Source organism: Fukomys damarensis, unplaced genomic scaffold, assembly GCF_012274545.1.
Source record: "Fukomys damarensis isolate Sample0158 unplaced genomic scaffold, DMR_v1.0_HiC HiC_scaffold_39, whole genome shotgun sequence".
NCBI lineage: Eukaryota > Metazoa > Chordata > Mammalia > Rodentia > Bathyergidae > Fukomys > Fukomys damarensis.
In genome coordinates this window covers 69750427-69758627 of record NW_022900951.1, presented here as the reverse complement: position 1 = coordinate 69758627, position 8201 = coordinate 69750427, and the positions used below count along the sequence as shown (strand labels likewise).

The window sequence follows — 8201 nt, the reverse complement described above, 5'->3', positions numbered from 1 at the left end:
CACACACACACACACACACACACACACACACACACACACACAAATCTTTAAAGTGTATGTAGCTACACCAATATAAATTGTTTTTGTTTTCTTTTTGTTGAGTCTATTGGTACAATCTAGATCTACAATATAGTTACATTCATTACTGGAATCCTGTACCTTAACATGACAGGTCTTGGTTCTCATTTTTTCCTCTTGTCCCTGCCCTCCCTTCACCCCCCCCTTCCCATTAACAAACTCTTTATTTCCATTTTTTCATTTTCTCATATTTTTTTCTTTTGAGAAGGCTTTCAATGACCATTAGTTGAGATTTGTTATACCTACTGTATTACTTTGTTATTCCTGAGACACAATGTCCAAAGTTCACAATTTAACAGAGGAAATTTTTTTTGGCTGAAAGTTTCTAGAGGTCTGGCTCTAAGTCAGGGTGAAATGGCAAAGGGCATGGCAGATGACAAACAACTCATGGCATGGTGACAGGAAGCACAGAGAACAATCAAGAGAGGAAGGAGGGAGACATACCCTTGAAAGCCACACCCCTAGTGAACCATCTTTTCCTCCCAGACTTTGCCTCACAAAATTGCATCCAGCTATAAACTCATCAGAGGATTAATCTATTGATGAGTAGCATACACCCATGATCCAATTAGCTCTGAAAAACCCCACCTATGCTCACATGAGACTTTGGGGATACATTTAGATACATAACATCTACAAAGTCTAAATTAAAATATATACTATTGTAAATAAATACTATTTGTTTTGACCTACCATTTTAGAAGAATGAAGATGCTCCTTCTTGAAAGGTAATTTATCAATAATGAAACAAAGAGCAAATGTGCTGCAACACTGATTGAACTAAACAGGAAAGCTACTGTTGTAAAGAACATCTTATGGAGATGTGAGTTTAACTAATGCTATGAATAATTCTCAACTTTTAAAATGCTTCTGGGGAATCCTGCTAGAAAAATGTTGAACTAGAGAATTTCTAGGAAGTATTTTGAAGAAAAATACAGCATAATGGGGAAGAACATATTTCATTCAACTACTGGATAGTGAAATATTGACTGTCATTTTTAATGAATGACTTATATGGAGATGTACACAATTAATTTCATACACTTCATAGCATGCCCATAGAAAGCTTGGATACTAAAGTAGCACTCAGGTGATTGCTTTGGAAGTGATGTTTTGATTATCAAACACTAATTGAGTGAAATCACATTTTCCCAAATTTTGACAACACTGGGCTCTAAATATATAGCAAATCCTCTCAATGATAGTAGATGGTTAAACATTTTAAAATGCTAAATTTAACTTGATAAATTCATTTTTCTCTGGTCAAAGACCTATTCATGATTTGGTAAACTGCCCAGAGGTAGAAGAAAAACAATATAAAGTTAAGAAACCTAGCAGTAAGCAATGTGCATTTTACAACCTCATTACCCTAAAATCAAGTTTATACTGTTAAATTAGTAGATTATTAAGCTGACCATACTTTATACTACATTATGTATATAAATTGATTTTTATTATTGCCAGAATTGCTCATCTTTGTAGCAATTGCTATTAACCCCATGAACTACCTACTTACTTGAACATAGTTATATTATTTTAGGGACTATGTTAAAGTATTCAAAAATCTCTAAAAATTAATGGCAAATTTAAAATAAACATTTTTATAATGTGCACAGTAATTCATGTAATAACTTATTGTCATGAAAAATGTGATATAAAAGACATAAGTGATTCTAATATCTATAGCTGATTATTAAATCTCTGCTTCATGCCCTATATCAATGTGGAATATTTTCTGAATCAAATTTAAAGTTATCTTTAGGGAAATGATTAGTTCTACTAGAATATGTTATGGGCACTTGAAAAATACTGTGTGAAGGGGAACATAATGTCAAAAGATGATAGGGATTTTGATCAATGCTTTACTTCTAATTTTAAGGGGAAATTTATGTTTCATTAATTGAATAAATTTTTTCAATAAAATTATGCACACACACACACACACACACACACACTAACACATTCATTATTAGCATTAGCAAAGTATTATATCTATATAAGGTGTCCACATCAAAAACTGGATATTTGTATTAGTTAATTATGAATGACTTTTGCCAATCTGCATTCCAATCTTAGACAAAAAACATGGGAGAAAATTGTTACATGTGGGTATAAATTTTAATGTGTGTTTTAGACAACTGGAGCTCTAGTACAGAAAGACTGATTATTTAGGGAAGCATTTTTCTAATTTCATTATAAGCTATTAGGAAATTTAAAATAGTAAAGTAAAAATTTTCTATGCTATTTGATAAAATGGATAAGACGTGATAAAAATTAGCATTATCTAGAGTTAAGCAAGTTAAAACTATTTGAAAATTCAGTATATGAATGGAGCATAAACGTTGAGATTATTGTATAATGAACTATAATGACTGTTGTACAGTTGTCATGTTAAAGCAACATTTAATAACCTAATATATTAATCAATGGATTTGATTATCACAAATGTTTTTATCTCCTGAGTTTTATACTATTTTATAATATTGTGGCACATGAACAAATATTTTTGACTATACATTTTTAGTCATTTCTATTTAAAAGGTCATTAGTCACTTAATAAATGTCCATGCTTCCATGAGCAACTCAGATTCAGTTTGGCTTAGGCTTGTCTTTGAGTTGGAAAGAGCTGATTAGTTGGTTGTGAATAAAAGTTTTTCTTTTTTCTTTGATTTACATAGTTGTTGAATGTTGTTCCACAAAAATACTGGTTCTGGTTTCATATTAATTAATTTCTAAAATACTTCATGAACAGTAAAAGTGTTTTGTTTGTTTGTTTTGAGGGGTGGAGTCATCTACCATTCAACCCAGGGCCTTTCCAATGAGCTATATTTTCAGCCCCATGTTTTTATTTTTATTTTGAATTTGAATTTTACTACTTTGTTAAATTGCTCAGACTGGGCTCAAACCTATGATACTCTTGACTCAACCTACCAGAGTGCTGAGATTGCAGGCATTTTAAAGAGCGCAGGGAAGAAACATTTTTGACCCTGGCTTAGTGCTCTGAAATTAGGAAACATTTTTGTTGTTGTTGTTTTGATTTTGCTCTGCTTTGTTTTGAATAGTAGTGATTACTTGATGATTAACTCTACCTGAGCACTCTTCACATTACAGGGCTCTTTAGCACCAAAAAGGTCTTCAGTTTGAGAGGTAACTATAAATTAGTGGAAATGCCATTGAACTCTTAGTCGGCTTGCCTTTCAAACCTGGCTCTTCAGTAAACTGTGTGTGTGAGATCATGGACAACTCATAAAACTCCACTGAGTCACAGTATGCTTTTTGAGAATGGAAAGTAAGTTTAGGTGATATCTAAAGTCCATTGTAATATTGATGTTCAGGGATTCAAAATGTGATCTTTGTTTTCATTCATATGTACCAATAAATTCAATTTTTAAAAAAAGAGTAGCTGTTAAAAAGAGCTGACCAGCAACATTTAAATGTAGCACTTTGTTTTGACTGACTTTTCAATTAGAAACAATGATTAATTCACTTGAAAATATATTCTTAAAAAGAAAATATGTTACAATAAAATATAAAATAATAAAATACCTGGGTCAAGTTCAATTTATATTTTATGTACATACATGTATTAAAGAGTTTTACTGTGTCACAAGACATGCTGAAATCTTGAAAGCTAAAGAAACTGAAAAGAGAAAAAGTCAGAGACAGAAAGAAAGGGCAAGGATATTTTCCCTCCAGGAGATTTGTAGAATGAATGAAATTACGTCTTTAGTTTCTTTTTTATATATCATAATTAATCATTTGTTTGAGTTTTTCTTTTTTTCTGAAAGTCACAATCAAACCTTTCAAAACTAAATGAAGACTACTGTAGACTTAAAGATGGAAAACTGATCAATGGATGTGTTTCACTTATTAATTTGTTATTAAGTGTACAACAACCCTGATATAAATTAAATCTAATTTTTGCCAGCTTTTATTATCATTATTATCATTATTATTGGTACCAGGGATCGAACTCGGATCCTTGCACTTGTGAGGCAGGCAGCAGAACCACTGAGCTAAATCCCTGACCCTTATGATTATTAATTTGTTGGCACACTGAAACATTTTAATCTATGTGCACATTCCACATAATATAATGAAATATTTTGTTTATTCTCTCAGATGGGGTAAGCAGAAGTGACAGCTAAATACTGCCATAAAAAGACAATATTTATCATGTACTGAAAATATCTGAAAGAAGATTACACATTAAGACAGAACATGATACAAAAATAGTCATTTTAAGAACCTCCCTTGTTGACTACATTTTTGTCAAAAGGAAAAAGAAAGTTATGAGCACTGAAATCTTATAAAAACATAGGAAAAACCATGAAAGGAATTTTTGTTTGGATTAATAATTAGAAAAAAATAACAACCCTGTTTGAATAATAATGTCCGCTAAACAAACAGACCTAGTAAAACCAGTAAATAAAATACACCATTTAGCTTATGAAATTGTAGGGTAACTTAGACCTTTTATGTGTAATACTACCATCAGAATTTTAGTGTAAATTCATTTCTTCTAAAGGGAGCTGGCTCTTTCTTGCATATTATTCTTTTTTTCTGTAATATACCTTTAAAACAAGGAAGGATTTGGCGAATTTAGGGTTATTGGTAAATATGTGAACAACAGCTCAAGTTATTTGTTACCCATTTTTATTGTATTTTCCTTGACAAAGTTACAAATGGATGCTGAAGAAAATGTTTCAGAAATAGTCCATAGAATCTAAATGGGATAACATCATTGAATATATAAGCAGTATTTCTTATTCTTTCTAATAATTTTGGACAGCCTACATCAAACTTACATAAATTTTAGTGGAAGGTAAATTTACTATTGTGCCCATGATATGTAAATTGGGAATATGAAATGTATTTCCCTACTGGCTTTTAAATTGGCATATAACTTTGTTTTTATCACTTGAAGCTATGTTCTTGCATTTCTGTAAAAAGAGATGTACCTGTACGTGTAAGAGAAAAATTTAAAAATCATTCTTAAAGCAAGCAGTGATAAAACAAAAGAAATGAATTTTTAGTTTTTCTACCAGCATTCCTGGACGTATAGAAAAAACTTTTTATTTAATCAGTTCTGGAATTCAATCCCTTTGGAACTATTTTTATTACTTACTGGCACTGTATGCATTTTCTGGATGACTGTACCAGATTTATAGCTCTGAAAGTGCTGTGTTATTTATTACCATCTAATAGGCAATAAAGTGGAGACTTTCCCATAAGAATGTCAAAAATGTTGAAGTTTACTGCACTGGTTCATTCAGTAAATTCTTACCCAGAAAAACAGATAAAAATACACCTTGTTACAATGCAACACACTTGGCAATAAATACTGTTTATTTAATTTTTTAAAAGCAAAAAGAAATTCTTCTCTTGGGAGTTTTATATCCAGCACCAGATATATTTCTTTCTTTTTTCTCTCATTGAGTTTATTGGTACATTTTAGGTGTACAGTACAGTTACATTCATCATATATATTTATTTTTAAATTTTTCTAGTACTAGAGCTTGAACACACGGGGTTTCTCACTAAGCTACATAGCCAGCTCTTTTTTCAGTTTTCATTTTGAGAGAGCATCTTCCTAGGTTTCTAAATTGTTTGCGCTAGCCTTAAATTGGCATCCACCTGTTTCAGGCACTCAGCGTGCTGAGTTCACAGGTATGCATCACCACAACCTGTGTAATGTTAATACTTTTGTATCTGCCACCACACCTGGCTTCTTTGCTTTTACAAATTTCTATAAATAATTAACATCTCACATAGGCTTCAGATATGCTTATTTTAGCAGTTTTTTGTTCTACATTCACAAGCATATAGCTTATTTTTTATATTTAGAAAGATCACTCACCAATGAAATAAAATCTTTGGCATTACATGAGATTATTGTAAAGTCCATACATTGTTCTTGACTTCAACCTTAGCTTGCAATTTTGTGTACCTATCATCAATGTTACATATATCAGAATTCAAAATCAGTATGGCATGTGTAAATGACTCTTACATTCAGTTCATATATGTTATTTTCGTCTCTGAGTTTTTGTTTTACTTATAGATTATATACATGTGTGTTTGTCAGAGGTAGGATTTTATATTTTATATGTAATGCCTTGACCACATATCACGCACTTAGCATTTGCAATAGTTTCTTCTAAAAATAAAATTTTACCACTAGAATGTAAAATTTTGCTACCTTTTACCTTTGACATTGTAGCTTTAATTATATTAACAAAAATTATTATTTCTGAAAATTATTTTGAAATTATTCTTTGTATAGCGTTACAGAGGTAAAAGAAAGCAAACTTTAAAAATGTTAGTACATGTTTGTAGTTCATGCAATTTGCAGTCATCTTGGGGAGTGGTTATGTGTGCAAACTATATCTTGTTTCTTGTTTGAATCCCCTTCTATTCTCTCCCTCCTTTCTCCTCTTAATTCCCCTATCTCAATTTTCATTTTTGTTAATATTCATAATCAGAGCTCATGTTATGGCATGTGATATTTATATTCATTGCGATCATTAGGTTTTTATACATGACAAATCTCTATTCTTATTTTCGCTTCTCCTATACCTCACCCCTTGAACTTGTTCCCTTTGACCATTTCCCTATTGCAAGAGATCAATCCCCTTCTATCCATCCTTTATTATTTCTTCGTTCGTACTTTGCTTCACTTAAATGAGAGATGTCACATGGTATTTAAACTGATGTTTCGAGTTCATTTCACTCAACATTACATGTTCCAGGTTCCTCTGTTTTCTTCCAAATATCTTAAATTTGTCATTAGTTTTCTATTATTTATAGATACCACATTTTTTATTCATTTGTCTCGATGGCTATACAAGCAGCTTCCTGGTTTTAGTTGTTACATATTATTGTTCTATAAACATTGGTAAGCATGTATAGTTGTAGTATGATTTCTTAAATTCTCTGGGAAGATACCTAGCAGGCATCTAGTTGGAACATATGGAATTTCTAATTTCAGTGTTTTTGAGAAATCTTCATACTTATTTCCATACTTTCCATACTGATTTCCAGTTTACTCCTTTAATTTCCCACCAACAATGAATGATGGTTCATTTTTTGCCACAGCCATGCCATTATTTGTCATTTTTTGATTTTTTTAGGATGGCCATTCTTTCTGGAGTAAGATGGAATCTTAGAATCACTTTAATTTTCATTTCTTTAATGGCCTGCGATGTTGAACATTTTTCATATATTTGTTGACAATTTGTATTCCTTCCTCTCTGAAGCATCTCTTCATGTCTCTTGCCCATGTCTGGATTAGGTCTTCAATTATAGGTGGTTTAATTTTTTGAGTTCTTAGTATATTCTAGATATTAGCACACTATCTGTGTATATAGACATCTTAATTCCTTGTTTCCATCATTTTTTTCTTCTCCCTCCAATTATTGATCCCCTTTCTAGTTTAGAAAGATCTATCTCCCTACTTCTTATCTACCTTCTATTTAGCTCTTTGTTTATAAATTGAATTTCTCATATAAGAGAAAACATGTGATATTTAAGCTTATTTTTCTGATTTATTTCACTTAACATTATGGAGTCAAGGTATACATTTTCGTACAAATGACTTGTTTATCCTGTATGGCAGAGTACATAATACTCCATGTTGTGTAAATATGTAGTTTTCTTTAGGTATTCATCTGCGGATGGACTTACAGGTGACTTCAAAGATTTAGCTAGTCTGAATTGTGCTGCTATAAACATGAATATGCATGTATCACTGTAATGTTTTTAACTCTTAGGAAAATACATAGAAGGTGATTATCTGAGTCAAATAGAATTTCTATTTTTAGTTTTTTGAGAAATTGCTATACTGAATTTTATAGTGGTAGGACTAATTTTCATTCCAACCAACAATGTAGAAGGGACCTGTTTTTTCCCACAGACTCATCAGCATTTGATTATTTGATTTCTTGATGATGGTTATTCTTTATGGGTTAAGATGGATTCTCAGTATTATTTTAATTTTTGTTTCTGTAGTAGCCAGCAATGTTGAAGATTTCTTCATGTATGTATTGGCCATTTGTACTTCTGTGTACTGTCTATTCATTTCACCAGCTTTTTTTTTTTTTTTTTTTTTTTTTTTTTTTTTT

The 8201-nt window shown here is 31.2% G+C and overlaps 1 protein-coding gene and 1 long non-coding RNA gene across 3 annotated transcripts in view; one reads left to right on the top strand and one right to left on the bottom strand.

The window, feature by feature from the left end:
* Positions 1 to 8201, bottom strand: part of LOC104850255 — a 121005-nt gene that overhangs the window by 13158 nt on the left and 99646 nt on the right. The gene's annotated exons all lie outside the window — the stretch shown is intronic.
* Positions 1 to 8201, top strand: part of LOC104850254 (protocadherin-11 X-linked) — a 31110-nt gene that overhangs the window by 13627 nt on the left and 9282 nt on the right. The gene's annotated exons all lie outside the window — the stretch shown is intronic.